Here is a 25960-nt window from a genome sequence, read left to right as displayed (position 1 = left end):
TGTTTATTTTATCCCCTTTTTGTGTTTCCAATAACATTTGATTTTGTGTGTAAAATAATTAAGTGTGCTCTTTTCAAAGCTATTTAATTCAACTCATGAAATCCATGGCATCAGTGTTATCACCTTCTTTAAAATCAATTTGTCATATATTTACCATAGAAACTAAAAGTTGTTGTTCTAATTCTCTTGTCATTTTCTTCAACATAATAAAAAAATGATATTAAATCACCTAGATATTATGTGTATCGATGTTTTCAATGTTTTCTCTAGTGTCTTGTGTCTAGCCCACTCTAGCTAAGTTAGTGTTGGGATGAGTGAATCTAAGAGACACTCCTGGTAGACTCCCCACTCACCAAACTTAGAAGTGTTGACCTAAGTCTTGAGAGTTTGACCCGAGCTCAATTGACCAAAAAACCCACATGTGCAATTTGGCTTAGTGAGAAGAAATTATTTATGCCTTTTAGTTATAATGGTAAATTGTAGGCCTATAGGGTGTGTAGGATTCCAACCTTAACCTACAGACACATCCATTGATATGGATTGTGGGATGTCATCTTTACTGATAGGAATATAGCTAAGACTTTCATTCCACATTTATGTAGGATGAATTGGCATATAGAGTATAATCTCAAACTATAAGCCTCTAGATTGGGATCTTAGTCTACAAACCTAGGTTGTAAAAAATATAAATTTAAGAATTAAATTTTTAAATGGTGTCAAGCTTATTGACCACCATGGTATTATAACGCTTCTATTTATGATAAATAATATGAGTTATGTAGTTGAATTTGAGTAATGTTTGTGAATTTGATGATGGAATCATTTTCAATTTGCTATTTTAAATACAAAAATTAAGTGTTATATTATGAGATAATCTTATAAATTTCTACATAAATTTTTATTTTCTAACTTATATGAAGTGACTTATATGAATTAGAATTATCATTAGTATAAAATTTGTGCATAAAATTTACCATGTTTTGAGTTTTATTTTTCCTGCCCAAATTAAAAGGAGTTGTCAATTCTCATTCAGTCGCATGTTAGATTACTCTCAAAAGAGTTTGAATTTGACATCATTCTTATATACAATATAAAATAATAATATCATAGGTGAATAATGCCATATAATTACGACATAAGGCATTCCTTTTGGAATAAATTCCCCCCCGTGCCACTGTGTTGAATCATGGTCCGTTGATTTTATGTTAGATGATAGAACTATCGATGGCCGTCAGATTGATACCTCCAAAAAAACCTTGCTAAGTAGGTTCCCTGGATATTTTCTAGTAGTGGAGTCTCAAGTGAGGTCGATAGTCTAGCATACTACCATGTGAGTAGTTTCCCTGCACAACTTCTAGTAGTGGAGGCTCAAAGTGAGGTCTACTGTCCAACATGTTCCCATGTTCACAACATATTTAGTCCATGCATTGGGTATTCACATTGTGACAATAAGATGTATAATATTCAAGGTGCCAAAAGATGATTATAGGCTAGCATTTGGCTCAGAGTTTTCTCAAATTTTTCTCCTTATTTAGGGTAGTTTGGAAACACAAAGGTGTTTTTTTCTATGAATGTCTAGAAGCGTTTGCGGCACAACCCATAATCTTTATCTAACTCGAACTAATCTTTCGACCTTCTTGTAGGTGTTGGGTTTACGACTGCCCCTATCTTCCTTCACTGGTGGGGTTTATGACCCTACCCTTTAGGGTCTGATTTACAGTGGTCTTCGATGCAATTCTAGTGAGAAGTTCCAATACCTAGGTTTCTTTTGATCTCATAGATTCCCTTCTAGCCAATTCAGTGGAGACTTTCATTACTATCCAAAAATTTCTGTCATGTTCTGGACTCTTTCATGATACCATGCTTCTACGGCTACCAGAAATGCAGCCCAATTAGGGTATTTTATTCATAATTGGAAACTAAACATATGACCCTAAAATATTTTACCAAAGGGGTTATTGTATGTATTCTGGAATAAAATTCTTGTTTATCCTTTATTGAGTAGGGTTACAACAAACGAAATTTGTTACATAATTACTCAGGTAAAAACCTTACCTTTCTTCTACTCTAACCTTTTCCTTTAACTTAGCTACTTATATGTTTTGACAATATTTGGTTGGTCTCCACTATATATGTGAGATTTCTTCTCTGCTTCAGGGGGAAGCTTTTGGTTATCACTAACCAAGTGCCCAAGTTCTAATCCAAACCCTTGTTTTCCTCCAGGTGCCTACAAGGCTAGAATAATTCTCCTGTCTCAGCTAAATTTTTCCAAAATTCACTTTGTGCTTAGAATTTATATCATCTTCAAACTTCAGGTTAGGCTCATGGCTTCATTTTTTTATTGGGTATGAATCACAACACTAGTCTTTCGTAAAATAGAATTTTATATGTACATTTCATAGGTAGATCTTGATCTTGGAATTTCTCATGGCCCATGAAGAAAGTTATTTCCAAAAGAAATGAAATTTCCAGAGACTCACAACTGGTTTTGGGAACAAGCAAGAAGAATGATCTAGTGTACGATATATCAAACCATCAATTTTAAAAATTGAATGAACTTATGTCGTAAATTGGAAAATGACTTGCAGCGAGTATTGAGAATAAAAGAACTATGTATTAAAAATATTAAGTACTATGGACTAATTTAATTATTGGATTAGTATTTTCATTTTGTTCAATTGTTCATATTATTTTGGTTCCCAAAAAAGTGCAAAAAAACAACGCAATGAATTTCCCAAAGATCGATTGATCATTTTCATTTAATAATGTTGAATCCTTGTACATAGATAATAGATCATGAAATTATTATGAAGGAATGAGAAAATTAAGCTATTCAAGATGAGAATTGTAGTGTTGCATATGCTGTTCAAAATTATAAATGGTATGTAAAAGGTGCATACTTTAGACCAACACTAATAAGATTATTCCCATAGCAAAATTTGTGGTTCCAACATTTGTGAATTGTACTACCACTATGTTCGAGAAGTGGAGAAAATTGGTGTTCTCTAGTGAAAAGGAAGTTGATGTGCTCCCAGAGTTCCACAAAATTAAAACATATATTGTTTCTCGCACAACATTTGGTAGTAATTATGCAAAGGTAAATCACATCTTAAATCTACAATCCTAGCAAATGTTTCTTACTATCAATTTACTTTCTACCTTTTATATTCCATTCTTCAGGTGAGAAATTCAAGTTTTAATGGCATCACATTTTTCATTCTCAATAGAATAGAATAAAAGGTACTTGGATATGATCCTTTTAGTTCATAGTGGTTTGAAAGCTTTTCAATATGTACTTGTCCCAGGAATATGGGATTTACTACTACATTTATATATCATTTCCTTTCAATCTCACCTCCCTATAAGGATTTTATAGTGTTTTTTTTGTTTAACAGTTTTCTTCTATTATTTCAGTTCTTTATTAGCATGAGTTTTAGTCTTGAAGACATCTTGTGTTGCACTCACTAGTATAACTTTTTTTTAATATTCTTCTTGGAATTGTAATAGGAATGTTCTTTGTCTTCAACATAGGTGTACTGTGATTAAGGAAAATTTCTAATATCTGACATTGTCTTCTATAACTCGTGAGAGTGACCTCCCTAACAAATTTGTTCCTACTATAAAGAACATGTGACTTTGGAAGCTAGACAAATAGACCATAACAGTTGTGAGGTAGGTCATTGAAGGGAAGGAAATGAGTGTTATCATAGAAAATCCAAGGAGTGATGGTAATGATCTGCTAGGCCTAATGATGTCTACCAAAAAGCAGCAGGTGGGGGGAAAACTGCAATATGTAAGCATGATGAAAGAGGAAATAATTGCAAAATGCATGGGCTATTTACTTTGCAGGACATGAAACTACCTCAAATTTGTTAACATGGGCCATAATATTACTGGGAATGAATGAAGATCCACAAGAATGAGGACTCAAAGAGGTGTTGGAAGTATTTGAAAAAGATGTATACACTACAACAAAACAGCCAATTTCCTCCAAATTTAGCACCATATTTTAGTGCAATTTTTTTCCAATTGGGATGAGCATCATGGCACTAAATATGACTCTATTACACAATTTCAAAGCGTTGGTTTTTGTGCCATATTTTTCATCCTTTTTTACACCAAAATTTGCATCATTTTTTGCATCATATTTTGTGTCTAATTTTGCACCACTTTTTGCATCTAGTTTTTCACCTTGTTTTATGACAACTTTTGCTTCCAATTATGCACCATGGTTTACATTTAGTTTTATGACATGTTTTCCTTCTAGTTTTGTGCCAATTTTTGCATATGTTTTTGTGTCATTTTTTTCTTCCAATTTTGTGCCATTCTTTGCTTCTAGTTTTGCGCAATCATTTGCATTGGGTTTTATGCAATATTTTGCATTCAATTTAGCATAATTTTTTGCATCTAATTTGTGTCAGATTTTTCATCTAGTCTTAACACCAATTATTTTTTCTAATTTTGTACCTTTTTGCATCCAATTTTGCACCATATATTGAATAGGATTTAGCACCAAATTTTGCATCCACTTTTGTGCCCATTTTTGCATCTTGTTTTGCACTAATTTTTACATCTACTTTTGCATTTGATTTGACTCCCTTTTTGCACCATATTTTTCATCATTTGTTGCATCCAATTTTGCATCGTTTTTGACACCTTTTCTTCCATCCAATTTTACGTCCTTTTGAGTATCCAAATTTTTATCTAAATTTGCGTTGTATGTTGAACCATGTGTTGCATCCACCTTTGCATCCCATTTTGTTTCTAATGTTACGTTTAATTTTGAGCCATTTTTTACTTCTACTTTTTCATTTGTTTTTGCACCAAGTTTTCCATTGCTTTTTGTGCCTCATTTTGCATCCAACATTGCATCTCAATTTGCATCCTATTTTGAGCCATCTCTATGTCCATTTTTGCACCATTTTCTATGTGTACTTATGTTTCCAATTTTGCACTATTTTTTACATCCATTTTTGCATCATTTTTGTTGTCTAATTTTGCATCCTTTTTAGCATCCAAATTTGCATCCTTTTTTCTACCTCATTTTGTGTCCACATTAACATCTCATTTTTTGCCTAGGTTTGATTCTAAATTTTCATCTAGTTATGTATTATTTTTGGCATCCAATATGACATCATTGGTTTCACCCTTTTCTTATCCCCATTTTGCATCTTTTCTGTGTCTTTTCTTACATCCGTTTTTGTGTCAAATTTTTCATCAAAAATTTACACCATTCATTGCATACTCATTTTGCATCTAAATTTTCATCTTTTTTTGCTTATTTTTAGCACCCAACTTGGCACCCTGTTTTGCATCCAATTTTACATCTAGTTGTTTGTCCTTTTTTGTATCTAGTTTGGTGTCCATTTTTGTGTCCTTTTTTGCACCCAATTTCATATCCTTTTGTATGCCATGTTTGGTTCCCTTGTTTGTGTTTAGTGTTACATGCTTTTCTACTTCTAGTTTGAAACCCTATTTTTGTCCTTGTTTGCATCTTGTTTTGACGCCTAGTTTAACATCCAATTCTACTCCCAATTTTTCATCCATGGTTACACCACATTTTGCTTCTTGTTAAGCGTGTACTTTTCTTTCCATTTATGACCCCCCTTATGGGTTCATTTGACTAATTTCAATTACATACTGAAATATATTACAGTTTATAAATATCACTAAAGCAAATATGACAACTCAAATTGATAACATAGTACTTGTAAAGAAATTTAATGAAACTGACAGATCCATCCAAAAAATAGAAATATCATCATATATAATAATTCTACATCAAAAAATCATTACCAATTTTCAATACACATATACAATTACCAAATCAATACTTAACACAAATATCACTATTCTAGGGTAAATTCAAAACATTCATCCAAAAATAGTAATATCCTCGTACATAATGATCCTCCGTAAGAAAACATTGACAATTTCCAACACATATATAAAGTAACAAGATAATACTAATAATATCATCATTATCTTTAATCAAATCAACTAAAATTCAAATGTGTGATTAGAGGATCAAAATATTTCATGAATATCATTATTCTAAGGTAAATTTCCAACATCCATCCAAATAATGTTGATAAATTTCAATCAAAATAATGTTGATAAATTTCAAGATATACATAAAGTAACAAGATAATAATGATAATATCATCATCATTTTTAATCAAATCAACTAAAATTCAATGTATGAAAACCAAATCAAAAATTTTCATAGATACCATTATTCTAAGGTAAATTCATAACATCCATATAAAAATAGGAATTTCCAAGATCATCAAGATACTAGCTAGCACCACCAAGACCATCCTCATGATCATTAACGTGATCATCATCTTGGCCATCATGATCAGTTTCATCCACATCATCATCACCAATTTTATAACCATCATCATCATCACCAACATTATAACCATCCTCATCATCAATGCCTCCCATATTTAATGTATGTTTAGCATAGTCTGGATCATCATCTCCGAGGTCATTACTTATAACATTCTTGAAAAAAAATCAATATTACAGGTTAGTATTAATTCCATAGAAAAATGCATATTTTGGTTAAAATGCTAATCATAAAATGAGGTAGGATACAATAACATATAATAGTACTAAAAAATAAAATGAAAAGTTGGTTTAATATGTATTGGAGATCCAACTAAGATTATGCTTGTAATTCACATTAAGTAGTAAAAGCAATTTTTAATGCATATGAAGTTGGTAACCAATTGTTCTTCATATTATATTGTGAATGTTTCTTATGATGTCCATGTACCATTGGTAAATTAAAACTTACTAGAAGATTTAGTTCAAACTACAATTCTAATTCAAAAGTGCATAATATTCTCAATCATAAATTGTGAACATTATTCACAATGAAATCACAACAAGAATTCACAACCATGCTTCAAGTTATCATTACTGGGTTAAGAATCAAGATGAAAACAATCATCCCATTCGTAATTTTAAAGGAAAATAAACGACCTCAACTTCTACAATAAATTGGTCACTAATTCAAGTTATCATTGGTCTCAACTAGCTATACAACACTATCATCCTAGAGAAGCTAGATTACATGATACAACCATCTCAACATAGAGAAGCTGTAGGATATTCAAGAAAACATGTTCATGGAAATGCAGGTCACGAGCAACACAATACGAGAACCCTAGATTAAAGAGTTCAACATGATAAATCTTAGACCATGCCAAATATGAAAAGGTATATCATAATTGTAGAGTACACATCTATTTAAAAATGGTTTGTCAATATTATCATAGCTCCATCACAAAGATATCAGATGATAACAACATAAACAATTACTGAATATCTTGTACCATACCTGTAACACCCCCTCCTAAATTATTATTATTATTATTATTATTGGTCTAAGTTCAGCATTGGTGAGGCTATATCATGGTCATGGCATAGTTCTAATTCGAGTAGGTTTTCTTTTACACTTGGGTTACTCATTTTGTAACACCATTCCTTGAAGGACTGGATGTGTAAATTATGGAGATGACTCCCTGCCCCATAACTACTGATGTTGTAAGTCATATGGTGATGACTACATTAAATACATAGAGGGTGTATCGCATACTAACAACCCTCATATTCGTTTCTAACAAAGAGGTTCTTGAATCTTACAATGTAATCCATATGATTTTAAGAGTTGTACTCTATAACATAAGTGAATTTCAATTTGTTTTTGGTGTGAACATATTTTATACAACCATATGGATATTTCAAGTGTGCCTTTATTTTGATTACAAATGTTAATCACCTAGTTTTATTAATTGCACAACCCCTTTTTGGCTTCATGTTGTGGGCCTCTCGTTTTTCCGACTCATATGGCATAAGGAGAAACTATAACATTGATGCAACGGATGCTATAGGTCAAAATAAACCCTGCAATTTAAACTTGTACGTTGGTTGTACATGTGCTAATTGTAGAATGTTTTTAACTTGTAGACTCATGTGCTAGTTATAATAATTAATTGTAATCAGGGAATAATTCTACCTATATGTACATAGATTTATGTCTAATCAACTAGATTTATAAATGTGCAATTCATGATATTCAGCCTATTACTAATAAGGTATCATGATGACTAGATTATCTTCACATATATGAATATATGGAAATCAATAATGGTGCTTGCGATGAAAACCTGTGTTTTGTTTGCATACTTAAGAAATAGTTAGAGGTAGTTTTTATTGAGAAATCTAGGGCATGAATAGTTAAAAGATTTCTCTTGCTTGATAATTTCTTGTGATATACTTTTAATTCTTATATTATAGTCTTTTCTTTGTTATGTTATTATTATGTTCTTTTCATTAAGACAATTATCAATATGTACAATAAAAGACAAGTGACAAAGTATGTAGGCTTGTCATCTAGGGCCAAAACCTCACACCTCTTGAGAGGAAAACCTGATCAAAATTATTCTTAAAGATCTTTAATTGAGGAGTACCAAGACCATGGCACAGACCTTTGACTCTAGTATCCTCCCAAGAACCTTGTCACTAACCTTGATGCTCTCTCTCTTCCCTTCCTCAACTTTCTTCTTGATCTTGGACTGCTCTCCTCGACTCCTTTTAGAGAAACTCATTCTCTATACTTTATACTGCTTCTTTTCAACTTTCCCTAGAGAATCTCAGTCTCTAGTCTCCACATTGATCTTCTTGGCTATGTTCTCTTGATGCCTTCGATTCTTCTTCAAAATAAATACCCTAGAATAAGCCTTCCTTCGTTGACCCCAGAAAAATATCTCCTTAGCACTGGCTAGAAGAAACCTCCTTAGCATTGGCTAGAAGAAACCTTGTTCCCTTCCCTAGAAGAAGCTTATGTTTTCTGCCCCAGAAGAAACTTATGTTTGCTACCGCAGAAGAAACTTCTTTTATTCGGAAGAAAGCTCTTACTAGTGTTCGTCGACTGCACAAAAACTGCAACCCCTCTTGAATTATTTACCTATCCATGTAAATTATTTGTTTCCTTGAGGGTATGCATATCAAGTAACTTTTCTTATAATCCTTGGCATTATTGTCACTTATAAGTCATTCTTGCTTCGAATCCACCAAGGATGCGAGAGGAAAACTACAACTTCATGTACCTAGGTAATTTCAAGAATTTGCTTATGAAAAATGTACTGGTATTTTTTTTCAAATTTTTTCTTTATCTATCCCTAATGAGTTTCCCACTTATTTATTTTCTTCTAGTTGCATTACAAGTATGCCCATAGTTCTTCCTTCCCTAGTCCATTCTTTGATTGCAGGGCATTATCAACTAATCTTACATTTGGGTGCTCAGGTCAGTGAATCTTACTTCATGCGTCCTGCAAAATCCCCTATTTGGTTTCTCGTGGTCATTGGTTTTGGTGGCATATTACAAAGCTCTCTTGTTTTTCTAGTCTCATGGATATCTGATCCTATTGAATCTAATTTGAATTATTTTCCATTTCTATTATTCTAGAATTGTTGCTCATGTATCTTTAAACTGTTAATGTCGTGCGGCGAAGGAGCACAACTTAGTTATGAAGGGATTAATTACTCCAGGAAATTTCTCAAGACTATCTATTTGGTTTAGTGTAGCTTTGACATGTAATTTTATAGTAATGGACTGTTATATATATTTCCTATTGGCCTATCAGCCTTCTACCAAAGTATTTGTTTGGGTAATGTTATTTCACAGAGGTCCCTTTTGACCAAGATATACAATTGTTTCATTTTCCTAAATGTTACCAAAAATCTTATATATTTTTCTATATTTGTTTTGTAGCACCAGCTTTTAACACTTATGATTGCTACACCATTGCAATCCAGTTTTTGCTTTGTATTGTAACTGTATATCTTACTAAGGCTAAACTGTCTTGGTGATAGTGATAAGGGTAAATGACTTGGTAACAAATTATTAACAATTTAATATGCATCTTAACCAAGCTAGGAATTCTAACTTACTCTGTCCAATTAACAAAGGTTCACTTAGGGCTTGGTGCATTATTGTGGTAGGTGGGTTCAGAAATGTTCCTTAAAATATCAGGTAGCATATAAAGTGCTCTAACCTTTGTTTTCTTTTCTTCTAAGCACTATGTTCTTTACTTTACCTTTTTTTGTGTAACTTCTTCTGAGTTGGGGTTTCGCTTGCGTCCATATTCTTGGCATAATCTATTAATAATAAGGAAATTTAATTCATATTGGTACTCTTCATATCATGTTGCAAACAATTCCCAACCACCTCAATACTTATAACACATTAATACTCTCGGTCGTAGCTTCTACCCTCTAATGCGTCTACTCGATCCCCTATTTCCATATTAAGAATGTACTAATTAGCCTCATCTGAAAAATTCATTTAGTGGTAAGGCTAAGTCTTCATCTAGCCTATTTGACCTCATAGATACATTTCCTTCTCTTCCACCCGTTTAAAATGGTTTACATTCATTTAAATCTTTTTCGTAGAAACCAAATGTTGAGCAGCTCTCAGAGTAAGGTAGATAATGGGCAAGGTATTCTCAATTGTTTTACATCAATACTGTCATCTGAGGACTGTACCATATAATGAATTATCTATCTATATAACTCATTTCTATATTCGTTGACTCATATAAAAACATTTTGCAATAAGCTCACTGTGTGTGGTCTACAAAATTATTACCAAATTGTCCTAGATCATACCGTTACACTAATCATGTAATTTATCAAGTAATCAAGTTTCCTATGAAACATATTGCCTATATTAAATTTACTATATACTTTTAATACCTAATACACACGTATGTTATCACCCTGTACTCAAGTATGGAACATGCAATACACAATTATTTAAACATGTAGGAGTAGGAACTAAGAATCTCTAGCCAAAACAATGAATGTATCACTAAAAGTGTACACTTACTATTTCAATGCATTTAAACTTAAACTTATTATTGACCTATTTGCTACAACAATTGTTAAACTTTTTATGTACATAAAAATAAACGACAACAATCTAATATCCACAATTTCTCTGCTATCTCCCAACCAATTATCATGCATGAAAACAACCTAGTATTAAGCCAACATCGATCCTTAATAAATTTAGATAACTTCAACATATACATGCAATTATTTGTCATTGAAGAATTAAATCACAGTTGATTTAAATAAAAGCACCAACAAGGTATTTGGATGTTCACACCAACTCTCCACCCAACCTAGAACAATTTTCGTTTAGTTCACTCTTGAGCTAAGAAATTTCTTGCCAAGAAAATCAACTCCCTTTTTGATCCCCTGAACACGTATTTAATATCTTTCTTTCAAGATAAGCTTTTTTAGCAGCGTCCCGATTTTATGGATTTTCTTATCCAATTTTCCTAGGCTTTTCCATAAAAGTCTGTCTTTCTCTCCTGCGGTGATTTTAAGCTTTTCTAAGCTTAATATATTTCTCCAGCTAACTAACTTAATGAATATTTTTCTCCCATCCATTAAGAATTTTATTCTAGAATACTTATCTTGAAAGAATTATCAAATCTCATTTATCAATGATATTTTATCTTTATTTTATTTTGCCAAGAATCTCGTTTCTAGGTGTCCCATTCCCAAGTACATACATATCATCTATTCATTTATTAATAAATAATCATTTACATAATTAATTCAATATTCTTCTTTGGATTTTCTGCCATTCTTCTAACACGAATTATTCTAACCAAAATGGTTTTCCCGCAATTGAGGGATATTACACTCTCTTTAAATAAAGAAATAATATTACGAAATAATCTTACGATGCATCAACTTTATTATAAGAATATTTACTTGACTTCGTGTGCCTAAATAATACTTTATTTTGGAGTGGAATATATATATATATATATATATATATATATCACTCCAAATAAACTGTTTATTTGAATTTTTTTCATTTAAAATAATAAAATATTGAAGTTTCATTTATATGTTTTATAGTACCAAAAACACTAATAGAATCAATGTAGTTACCATTTACTAAACAAATCATTTTATTAAATGTTTGAAATCATGAGCATATATCAACACTATGTATCTATTTTAGATAAGGTAGTTGTCTACATTTTTAATGAATTTTTGTTGAATGTGAAAATAAATTTGTATAAGTATTTACATTAAAATTATATTAGATATTTAAGGGGATACCATTCCAAGACCATATGTAAATTGGTAGCTATTTGTAATAATACTTTCACCAATTCCTAGCTCAGTTCCAATCCTATGTAAAAATTAAATCAAATAAATAAAAGAAGTATGAGTCCCACTTGCATATGGTATATCAAAAAACATCACAATGTCTAAGATTATTGTAGGAAAATATTAAAGGTGTCTTAGGCAAAGGAAAATATAGAGGCAAGGGTGAGTTACAGGGTGACTCTTTTCTTTGTTGTTATATTTGTAATATGATGAATCTTATGCCTTCTCCCTCAAGAGAAAACCATTTGAAACTGGGAAAATATATTAGATAAGTGAAAAAGTCTATTTTAGTTTCCTTATTATCAAAATTTTCATGAGTGGTTAACATGTTATCATCAATTGAGTGTTGTACATAAGTGCATCCCACTCTAGACATAGTATAGTAACAATGCTCCAGAAATAGTATTGTCCTTACTTCCCACCTTAGTCACGTGATCCAAGAAGATCATGTGTATGTATTCATTCCAACGAAAACTAAAATCAAATCATTATACCTTGAGCCTCTAAAATAAATTATATATCCATAAAAATGGTATTATTTCATTTCATAGTGTTCAAACCTCAAAAAATATATATGCTATACTAAAAAAAATTATGCTGCAAATGTGTATGCATTCATATCTTTATTTAAACTAAAGAGGCAGGGAGTAAATTATTTGCAGCTATCTCCCTTATTTCTAAGTATTTTAATGTCAAGAATGTTTTATAACCACTTTTTACAACTTTGAAAAACTTTACCCTTAAATGTAAGGTAGGCATGGGCTACTATGCTTGCTTAGAACTTTAGAAGCTGCAAACTTGCAATGTATAAATATTTGTGTGAAGGCATGGAAATTTCACTATATCATACCTATGACTTATATCTCTAAGACAAATTTGAATTTGTCTTAATAATGTACAATATCACCTAACCTTTAACATACTAGTACTTTTTATGAGGGTGGTTTAGGTAAACTTGAGTCACTCAAGTTACCCATGGTTTTCAAGTGTTGGGTGTGGAGCTTGATTACCTTCTTTATTTAGAGGTATCGCCACAATGGACCCCAGTTTGTAATGTGGCGGAAACGCCACCCATAAAATATACGTTGTAGGGCCCCCCCATTAGGTGGAGATATGATGATATAAGATATGTTTAATTTAGGGTTTTTTGCCCTAGAAGGAAACCCCTTGCTATATATGAGGGAATTGTATTGCGTCTATGTAGATTTGTATTCTAAGCGAGAAGAGAGAGGATATTGAGTGAGAGAGAAGAGGGAATTACAGTGGATCTGTTGTAGGTTGTATCTCTCCAGTTTTCTAGATAATATAAAAGGAAGGACTAGCTATTTCTCCGTGGACGTAGCCCAAATTGGGTGAACCACATATATCTGTGTCTCTCTTGTTTTATGTGTTTTCTTTGTTTATATTTCTACAATATTTTATGTGTTTCATTGCTCTATAATTATAATTTTCTAACATCAAGCTCTTGGTTTTTGAAAGCCTATGTTTTTGCCGATGATATTCATGTGAAATATAGCTTATTGAAAAGTGAAAAGGCTCCAGGTAAATTTTTCCCGATGAGAAAATGGATCTTAACAATGATGTCTTAGAAAAGACATGAAACAATGAAAGAAATAATTAGAAAATAGTGTTATGGATGAGGACTCTAACCATAGGGTAATGAATTCTAGACAATCATTTCACCAAGACCAACACTACAAAGCTTATGCAGAGATGTGAACACCAACCAAATTGCAATCCATTTTGTGGTTAGCATGGAATTGTATATATTAAATGGCTCATGTCAGGAGTGTGAGTGTGACATAAGGATCACATAGGAAGAGTGGTACATCTATGAAAATGTGTTCCTATTGGTGGAGTGATTTGTTTGAAGATAATGAAGTGGATGTTCATGGAAGAGAAACTAGCCATGAATACCTAGAGACACATAATTAGTAGAAGCATTGGTATGAAAACATGGTTAAGAGGATAAGCTCAAGGAAATTTCTAGAGAACCACACAAGTAACAACAATAATGGGAATCAAATGGGTGAGGCAAGTGAAAGGCACGTTGAATAACAGTCCAAGATTTGGATCAACAAAGTTAGAGATGTAGTGAAAGAGTGGTTGTATGGATGAGAAAATGGAGATGGAGTGAATTTTTTGAGGATAGTGAAGGAGCCAACATGTGATGAGAATCATAGTGGTGTGTCAACACCATAAGGTTTTTGGACCAAGGTAGGTGTATTTTACCTAGTAGTTGCAAGACATGTTTTTCAGTGCATGTAATGTAGGAGCAAACATTGTTGTAATGCCTTAAGAACTTAATCAAGCATACATGTAGTGTGGCGACAAATGGAGTCATCAAGTTGTGGAATCAATGGAATGGATAGGTACGAGGGTGGTAAGTACATTGGCATCATAGCTTGAGGGGGGAATGTGAGATCTCAAGTGAGATGGTTGACAAATGACTAAGACTCGGTTAATGTCTCCAAGCCAAGTTGAAGGGGGTGATTATTAAGGTGGTTTAGCTAAACATGATTTAGTCAAGTTACTAGTTTTTTTTTTAGCTTCAGGTTTATGACAACCCATGGTTTTTCCCTTGGTATTGATGTGGAATATAACCTATTTAAAGGTTGAACAACTCTAGGTAATTGTTTCCCTATGACATGTGGGATCCCAACAATAGTGTGTTTAGATACCACCACTTCTCTCGGGGTTTCGTGATTCTAATGCTTTTTAATCAATTTTATTAATTAGTGTTAATGTGGCAACATTGTTTTTCATAGTAAGTCCCTAAATTTAATAAATTTTATTTTTTTAATAAATTAGTTGATTGGTTTGATGATTAATTTCAATTTCTTCGGGGAAAGGTTGAGGGTGGAAGTCAATTGCAATAACAACATAGCAACAAGATATATTCAAGACCTAAAATATATCTAGAATTTTGTTTTCAAACTATCTTTTAAATTTGTCAAGTATGTTATTATGCAACGAAGGGATTGTACCTTTTAAATTTCCTATAAAATATTACAAATATGTTTTTTTCTTTTGAAAAAAATATAACATCTTATACAATTAGGTAAATAATTCTCCCGTACATCATTAAATGTACCCTCACATAAACACCATTAAATATACCCTCAAGTTTAGAAATTCATATTCAAGTTACACAACCAATCTTCATAAATACTATTACAATTAAAGATGCATGTTCCACCACCACAACTAATTTAGCAAACCCAAATTCTGTTTTTCCATCTCATCAACCTGCGGGATCTATGAACATGTCTTTTCTTCCTAGTTAGTCAAGAACTGAGATAGATGCATGCGAAGTTTTTTCATTATCAATTTTTTATATAATTAGCACAAGCATGATTTTGGAGCAATTATGGTATTGCATAGATGTTTAAGTGACCCAAGTGTGTGTATCATGTTGGGAATATATAATTTATTTTCAAAGAAGTAGTGTATAATTCCTATAACACTCCTGTAACATATTAATGAAAGTTATATTTTTATACTAACATTATGTTGAATATAGAATTGCATTTATGTTATTAATATTATAATTATATAAATTTGGAAAAATAAATTATATTGTTGTTAATAATGGGTAACCAAAATGATAGTACAATGTGAAGAAATGGTTATTTTGTTTTAAGAAAATTATTCTATTAATTGAAACATCTAATATTTGTGAACACATCACTCATTATCAAAGAAAAAAATAAAATTTAAAATAAAATTTAAAGGTGAAGAAGGAGAGAAACCTAACCCAAAATTCATAGGTGAAGAGGGAGAGAATTGTAACCAATTTATTAAGAGTGTTGGGAATGCTACTTATATTTCTATGGTAATATTATGTTGTATGCATAAATTTGCAATTTTATTATTAATATTAAAAGTACAAAAATCCTCAATTTATGGAAAATTAAATTTTATTGTTTTTAAATATTAGTAAAAATAATCATACAATGTGAAGAACTAGTTTTTCAAGAAAACTATGTTCTAAGGAGTTGAAACATTAAATGTTTCATGTGAATAACTCACCGATCATCTAAGGACAAGAAGAAAAATCTAAAGGTGAAGAGGGAGAAAGACCTAACAAATTTATAAGGAAGGTGTCGAAAAAGAGATGTTAGGAAAGTACTAATTTGAGAAAAGAAAAATTATTATTCCAAAAAATATTTTTATGATTATTATTAATTATGAAGAAAAAAAATAATAATGTTATTACCATAGCCCATGGGAGTAGCTCAATTGACAATTTTCTCCTTATGAAAATATGATGTAAAGTATGAGATTCAATGCTCAAATCTCTCGTGGTTCAAGCCAACAAAAAGACCAATGTTATTATTATTTATAGTATTAATGTTAATAAAATATGTTAATATTATTATTATTATTATTTTTCTTTTGGTAATCTATAATGCATTGTATTACTTGAAATTTACAGTGTACAAGCATGTATATGCATTTGTTAACCTTGTATAGTTTGAGAAAGTTCAATAAATAAAGGATGAAAAAGTTGAAATTAACTCAAAGCCATGCCAAGAGAAGATCATCTACCCATGAATGGGAAACCAGATGATCTCCCCGAGTGTCATATAACAAAATTTTAACATTTAAGAGAGAGAAAATATGAAAAAATATGAAGAGAAGCTCATGGTTTATTTCTTTGTTCTTAGGGGTGCTCCTGTGCATTTTGGAGGCTAGCAGAAGGGGTCATCATGACCATCCAACAACCAAGGAGGTCTTTCCCATTCCACATTCATGCCTCTAAATCTAGTTTTGGTGTCAACGGGTTGTTCTGAAGTCTCCTCCTTTGTCTTGTCAACAATAGTAGTGTGGTTGACAATCGCTCACTCCTTCTTTGCATTGTTCACCAGCGTTGAATTCTCATATGGTCTCTCTAATTGAATTACTAGCTCTAGCATTCCCTGACTAGGAGTTTCAGCACCATGAAGAATCAAGTTCGAGGACTCAATGAGGGAGATCCTTGAAAATCCAAAGAATTGGAAGTTACATGAAGCTGGGGAGGAGGGGGAATTTGATTCTCAATGCTCCATCAAGGAAACATAGGGTAGATGTTTCTTAGACAAGATGGAAGTCCAAATTAGTGATACAATGCTCTGTGTGTAGCAAATCTAGCCTCCAAATGTATGAAAATAGAAAATATGGCTAGAAATGACAAGATTGATCCAATAATAGAAATATAAATACTTCTTTATTAACATCAAAACCATTTAGGTAGGCCAAATCTATGAAATCACTCCTTAAGGAAGGAGAACACTCCACAAGCCATATGCTTTCCAACACAATAATCCTTGACATCTCTCAATGGGGAGTCTCTAACCTCTATATAGGCTTCATAGATACAATACCATGGGTCTCTCATTAACATATATCTAATACAATGGGATTATCACATTATTCCTAACTACTTGTGGTCCCTTACATGATGCAGGTTAACCACTTTATTTATTAACTATGGCCCATCACATTATTGCATTATTCCTTTCAGTACCTCCCTCTGTACCCCATAATATCCCCCCTAGGTATACTACATTCCACCCCCTTAGACATGTTTCAATCCTTAAAAATAACAAGAACAAAAATACTAAGATCTACTCAAAAGAGTAGTCCACTGGTACCATGCACGTGCATCTAGCCATCCTAGAGACATGTGATTACTTGATCTAGCCAGTGCCTCTCTCGCTTGAGATGGGAGTTGATCCTAGCAGTTGCTCTATGTTGATGTGCTATGAGTGGATCATCGCACCTGTCTATCTGTCGTGCATGGGTTGTTTTCCTTGTTGCTAATTCGTTGCCACCTTGTTGGTTGTTTTCTTGTTGGGTGATGTGGGTGGTGATATGCTAAAGTTTTAACCAATTGTGTATCTTTATTTAACTCAACACCTAATGGAGCTTGATTGGTATCTAGTACATGTTGTGGCTCTTGTAGTTGTGACTTATCATCTAGTATTACTTCAACAACAGTGTCCTCATCTGATGTTTCAGTACATGCAATATTTTCTGCTTCAGTCTCCTTGGAATCTACTTGTTTATTGATGGAAATATCTTGTAATGTAATTTTCTTCTTTTTATACGAGAGCTTCAAGAATTTCTTCTATAGTTTAATATTGATAGTACCAATAGATTCCATCCAAGGGTATCCTAAAAAAACATCCACATTAGCCATATCCAAAACATAAACATTAGAATGCAATACGTACTTATACATAGAAATCTTCAAATCTTTATAAACTTGAACATCGTTATTATTAACTTGTGTGTTTTCAATGTGTTTTGTTGGAACTTGCAATTTCTTTGCCAAATTAACATTTATAAAATTATGCTTGCAACTAGGATTTATAGACACAATGATCTTCTCCTTCTGAATACATCCATGAACCTGTGATATGGAGATACCAATAGAAAATAACCCCTTATGTTTCTTATTATCTTGTCTTCTAGCATGAGACCATTTGTCTAAAATGACTATTTCAAATTCTTCATTAGCAAGGCTTACCATCTTCTTGTTGTCCAATGAGTCCCACAATATGGCCGCCTCATCTTTAAAATAAAGTCATGCTATATTTTTCCAAAGTGTTGGCGATGTTGACTTAAGATTTTTTATGAATTTTTCAATAGTAGCACCATTATCAAGTCCTATAAATATCGTCTCATTAGAAGCCATGAAGTAGACTGAGGGTTTTGAAAAAAAAATTCCCACTTTATGCGGAAAATTTAAAATGGCCACCACTCGGTGAATACGGCTCAAAATCCTGATCATAGCATATTTTCGGAAATGGGATGACCATTTTGCATCTTCTTTCATGATATAAATCCCAATATCGACACTCTAGAATTTAAGATTCGCGCTGCAACTATACCATCGTCACAAAAAATTATGAAAAGCTAGCTGATTTTAAATCAGCGATATATTCCAAATCCGGACTCCAATTGGACTGATTTTTTTTAAATTGGGTGATTGATTAAGAGTATCTCAGAACTGAAAATATTTTCCCAAAATTCCCCAAAAAAGCTATAAAAATCTACAGGAGATTCGTCATCCACAAATTGCCATTAGAAAGAATTCTGCAACATAGCTGATTTTAAATTAATGATATCTCCCTCATTCATACTCCAATTTGGCCGATTTTGTTTCTTAATTTGTGTATTTTTCCACAAAGTAAACATATATGCTACTTTTGTTTGCAAATTTAGCACCAATAGTTTCATATATGATCTCTAAACTCGCCACCCCAAAAAATTCATGAAAAAAACAATATAGATATAGATATAGATCTAGATATATATATATATATATATATATATATATATATATATATATATATATATCCCTGCTTTGCCCAAGAAAGTGCTTTGATACCACTTGGAGTAGATATTACCTGCAAATATATGAAAATAGAAAATATACCCATAAATAGCAAGATCGGAATATAGAAATGATTATATTTATTAATCAAAACCCTTGAGGTAGAGTAACACCATACAATCACTCATTAAAGGAGGAGAACACTCCACAAGCCATATGCTTGCCAATACAATAATTCTTGACATCTTTCAATGGGGAGTCTCTAGCCTCTATATAGGCTTCATACATACAATGCCATGGGGCATTACCATGGGTCTCTCAATACCATATATCTAATACAATGGGCTTATCACATTATTCCTAACTACTTGTGGTCCCATACATGATGCAGGTTAACCACTTTATTTATTAACTATGACCCATCACATTATTACATTATTCCCTTGGGTACCTCCCTCTTTACCCCATAATATCCCCCGTAGGTATACTACACTATGACATTAAGAACATCTTCCTAGCCATGCAAAAAATTGTCTAGGAAGATTATATAAGGCCCATTAACCATCACATGTGTTTCCAATTTCATTAACTGCCATGTCAATCATTGTTTGCCTAATGTAAAGTGGGAGGTCCTCATTGAATCTATTACTGCCGAGACCATTCCATAATTGTTTACGTGGACAAACTCTTCCTTTTCCTCCATGCCTAGCATGACCCCTCTCACAAACTGTGGAAATGAGATGAGAATTTTCCTCTTTGTCATTGTTCAACATCTCGGCTTTCCCATTGCAACTGAGTGGATAGAGGTCTCCCAATGGTTAATATTATATGTTTTTTCTTAATACATTACAAGTTCAAATCTAGAGTTGCATACAATATGTATACCTCTATAGGATTTACTAGTCAAATAAGACAGTCCCTTCTCCCATAAGCAAGGAAATCTCATCCCTTGTCCCATAAAAAGAAAGTCTCGCACTAATTATAAATAATATTATTATTTTTCTAGTCATAATATTACTACTATAATTTATAATTAATTATTATTATTATTTAAAGTGTAATTATTAAATAATAATAATAATATTATTATTATTACTAGTAAAGTTGGAGTTTACAGAGTAAGAATAAGTGGAATTAATAATATTAGTATTCTAAATATTAGTTAATAAAGCTAATATTTGAAACATGGAGGGGAAGAACCCAAGAAAAGAAAGAGGGGAGGAAATCAAAAAGGGAGAACGAAATGGGGAGATAAACCCTCAAAAGTGAAAAAGGAGGGAGGAAAAGAAAAGTAACCATCTAAAAAAAAAAAAAAAAACCTTAATAATTTGAACTGAGAAGATGGATTTAAGCTTAGTTAGTCATGGAAACCTACTCTCCACTCTCTCTCATAAGCATTCCTCCCACTCTACTCACATTTGACCTTTCCCTTTTCCTCTCCTTCTTTCTTTGGAGAATTTCCCTCCCAGTTTCCTTCTCCCTTATTATTTTCTCCCCTCCATGTTTCTTTTGCTATTGCTAGTTTCCTTACCTCTCACTTTGGCCTGAATAATATTTTGATTAGTTAATATTCTTAATTAATATCTAGAATAATATTATTATTAATTCCTCTCATTCTTACTCAATAAACTCTAATTTTAATAATAATAATAATAATAATAATTATTATTATTATTATTATTATTATTATTATTATTAGATTTAATTAAAAATTAACGAAATGATATTATTATTAGAAAAATAATAATATTCTGTAGTGTAATCGTATTAATAATATTATTACTATGAATAATATTATTATTAGTATTAAGTCTCAAGGCAAAGCTCAATTTGTTATCAAAGTACTATGAGTATTGAGAAAATTAGAGATCCAGGGTTCAAATCCTCTAGTTGTCACTTAGTTTACAAAGAGGAGGACAGGTTGTAAACTCCAAAGGTTTACTATTAGCTATGTGTCAAGCAGGCTATTGGGTTCCTCTAGGATACAAAAAAGAAAAATATATTTTATTAATAATAAATATATTATTATAGGATTAATATTGATGTATTCTATGTGATTTTGTGAAAATCTAATGAAAATTTTCTTATTTACGATATATATATATATATATATATATATATATATATATATATATATATATATATATAAGAAAGAAAATTCTCATTAGTTTTTCACAAAATTACATAGAGTACATGCATGGATTAACATGTGCAGAATTTGTGTGAGATGAGTACATTGATGGTGCGAAACACACTAGCTTCATGCACACTAGGGAGAGATCACCTACCCCTTAGTAGTGTTAGAAAATGTAGTAAGAAAAGCTCAATTTTACTTTAGCCTTGTTGAAATTTGTAACTAGCTTTGGTGTTCATAAATGTATTTTGAGATGTACTTATCAAAAGAATGAAGAAAATATTTTTATTATTATTATTATTATTATGACTTATTAAAACATGGTTTTCATGCTTGGGTCATCACGTTTTAGGTCAAACTCCCCATTGAGGACTTCTAGGATTTATTATAAGTCATTAGAGATATTTTACATTAAAAGAGACCCTTCTTGGGCTTTCGAATCATGTAAAAAGAATTATTATTGAGTCAAAAATGAATTGTCTCCTCCACATAAAGTCGACCTCAAGAAGAGTAATTCGACCTCCCTGAAAGGCTATATATACAAGGCATTTCAAATTCCTTTGGAGCATCTCTCTCACACACATAGTTTGATATCAAAAGCTCAAAGCTAGGAAGTGGGAAATTGAGAAATGGATAGAAGAAGAGCTGGAAAGGAGAGAAAGTTTCTAGAGGAAGTAGAAGACCTCAAGATCAAAATTTTGGGATGACTCTCACTCACTTCTGAGGTGTATCAAGGGAGATCAAAGTTTTTCTTGTTTGGTCAAATTTGTTGTTTCTATCGCTATTAGGTCGAAGTTATTGCTAATGTTGTTAGGTCGAAGATGCTTTGCAAGGGTTGTCATCTAGAAGAGTGATTGAGGGTTTACTTGGCGTGGAGGAAGTCTCTATCTGGGTCTAGAGTCTTGGATTATCTCGAGAAACTATCGAAGGAAGAATTGTTGAATGGGTTTTCCCCTAGATACGGGTTTTGCCCTAGCTGTCCACCTATATCTATTGTCCTTATGTCATTGTTTTCATAATTTCTTGATGAACTAAAAGATAAAATAATCACAACTAATTATCTATATAAGAAAATATTTCTTCCTTTCTGATTTTCTAACATGGCATCAGAGCTAAGGTAAAGGAGGAAAAAAGGTAGTTTTGAGTATCTACTAGAAGGAATATAAATGACTGATCAAGGGATCCTATAAGGAGATATTATAAAAGAAGAAGCTCACTATATTCAAGGACAAAATCTAACATAATAAAAAGTGAGAACAAATTGGAAGTAGCATCAAGCTACAGATCTTGGAACCAGAGAATTGACCTCATTCTTAAAAAGAACAAGGTTTTGGATTTCGTCAAAGGAAATATGAAGAAACCTACCAAAGAATCCAGTGATGCAGACAAGGTGAACTATAGATAATTGGAGATATTGGCTACGACACTGATGGTAGAAAGCATAAAGGAAAATATTTTCCCATACGTTTCCAATATAGACCATGTTGAAGAAATGCATGAAGCTTTGTCAAAATTATTCATTATGAAAACATATAACCAATGGTTGAATCAAATGTAAAAATAAATGTTGCTATAAAATACCAAGATTATTGAGAACCACAAGAATGAAATACCATGGAGTGCAAGTTATATGCTCATTACAAAATCAAATAAGAAGACCAAAGTGCTACTAAGAAATATCAAATTGTAGTTAAGACCACATAACTAAATTGACCATAGTCCTGATGATAGCCAAAATGAAAATGTTTCACTTTATCAATAAAAAGAAAGAAGGAAAAATGCAAGCAAAAGAAAAGGGACCCATATCATTTGCAAAATGAGAAGGGAGTTAGTTGGGCTAATAGGAACACTCGAGAAGAATTTTTGTGTAAATAAACATTAACTTCCTGCATGTAGCCTAAAAATTTCAAGCACATGGTGGTACCTAAATTAGGGACCTAGTCTGTTTTTTCATCTTGAACATGGTGGTTAGGAGCATATAAGAGTGAAATACACTACTCAAAGATGTTGTTTTGACCATGTTATGTTCTAATGATGTTGCAATGGAGGGTTCCCATGGCTACCACGTCCTATGATGATTAAATTGAAGTGTTTTGGCTATGAGTAGGGGCCGTCATTCCAGTATGATAATTCCATTCCCCTACCACGCACCATGAAACTTATCAAAATACTCTGGTACCTTCCTAGTACTTTGTATAATACAAGAGTCTATATTTTATGTTAGAGCATGCCTTTAAAATGACTCACAAACTGACAATAGAAAAAGTGCCTTGTATGTTGTGGCACCTATTATTATGAATAGTCATAATGTCAAAATGAAAGATATAAACCACCCTTTATAGAATTTTTTTTATTAATTAATTTTATATTTTTATTTAATAATTAAATTTGATCAATTTTATTATTTTTAAATTTTAAATTTATATTACAAATAATCATGTTATTTAAAAAATGATTATTGAAATATCTAAATTAAAGAATATTTTAACAACTTTAATAAATTGTAATAATCAATAGTATAATTATTTTTATATTTTAAATTTCAATCAACATCTTATCGTACAATAATATATAATGAATTATTGAAGATACAATTAGTTAGGGGTGAGCAACATAGAGAAATGAATGATATTGAGTGACATTAGTATTCAACACTTTTCTCAATTAATTTCCTAAAAATCATAACATCGAAATTAAAAAGTTGAAAAATTTAACAATTTTTTAATTTATATATTAAAAGAAATTATTATATATATAAATAACTCACTCATAAAAAGATAGAGAGATTGTGAAACAATATTCTCACGAGCCATCAATTACAGGTGTGAACAATCATAAGATGAAAGCTATCTTGAAAGCCCACTTACCAAAAGTGACCCGAGCAATCTTAAAGTTCGTTCATAAAATTAGAAAGTCGGCAAAAAGTATACGCTTGAATACGATTGTAGGGCTTTTAAAATAATATTTTATAGTGTAAAATTTTGACTATCCTCACAAGTTGAGTGATGCGTTCCCACTTGTATTTACCTACTAACTGGTACAGGCCATGTTTATGTTATCAACAAAGAAAATCTTCTTCTTTCTCAATTGCTCTCCTTTTGTTCATGTATTTCTGTATTCTCAGAAGGGACGCAGAGCGGTGATGGGGGAAGTCAGGAGATCGAACATGGAGCTGTCAATATCAGCCTGCAGCAGAAGCGTATTGAGGGAACAAGCCTTGGCTCCTTGGCGCTTCAAGCCCTCTGATACGGCCAAAGACAAGGACGCCGACGCTGATGCTGCGTGGATCTTTGAGGCCTCCCGGCGGGACATCGAAATGGTGATCAGAGCGTTGGAGAGGGAATTGAACTCCAGACCAGACGAATGCATCTTAATCGACACACTGAACAACAACATTGCGGGAAGTTCCAGAAGCGAGGTAACGTCGTCGTCCACGTTCAGTTGTGATCCGGGCAGTCCTTCGCAAGCTGCCGTCGGAGCAAAAGCAAGCGCGAGCGTGGAAGTTGTAGATTCAATGGCGGCCCAATCTGAGACTCCAGAGACACGATCCCGGCTCCCAAAGGCACTGTCAAGATCGTGTAATAATCAGAGATCCGTCCCGGTGAGGAATAATTTCATCGGCAAGAGGCGATCGCGACGGGGAAACAGGACTTCGACAACGATAATGAGGGAAAATCCCACCGCTTCCCAAGCAATGGTTGAGCAGATGACAGGTTTCCCCGTCGAAAACAGGTGCGGCCGCCCCACTCGATGTTGAAGCCAGAGCCAAGTAGGCGCGAGGCGGCCCCTATTGCCCGGAAGAATAACCAAAACGGAGTTGTCTATAATGCGACTTTTTGAAGATTCCGGTGACGGAATCCGGCGAAAGAAATTGAGGTCAAATCTTGATTTCTTGCAGTTAAAATGGTTTTTTAACTGCATATTTGGATTCAGCACCCTGAAAAACCCCTGGGACGCTTTCATTGTGCAGAAACTAGCTATCAAACTTGCGATTCCAATAAATTCCTGCCGAATTTCGACCGGGAAAATATGCCAGAAAAGCTTTCAAAAAGTCGTGTTATAGACTACTGCAACCAAAACCCTAGCTATGGGAAAGGTTTCCGACCACTTTAAAGGCGTATGAACTCGTTGCAGAAGTTTTCATTGGGTTGGAAATAGGAAAAGCGCAAATGGCGTAAGTGAAAATTTCAAGAAATCTGACAAATGATTTTTTCAACAATTCCGTGCTTATGCTTCCAAAGGAAAATCTTAGATATCTTAGTATTATTTTATTTATAGTTTATTAGGTAGGG

This window comes from Pinus tabuliformis, chromosome 7 (genome assembly GCF_031772625.1).
Source record: "Pinus tabuliformis cultivar Carrire ecotype Pingquan chromosome 7, CPIR1, whole genome shotgun sequence".
In the NCBI taxonomy this organism is placed as follows: domain Eukaryota; kingdom Viridiplantae; phylum Streptophyta; class Pinopsida; order Pinales; family Pinaceae; genus Pinus; species Pinus tabuliformis.
Note: the sequence above shows the minus strand (reverse complement) of the source record.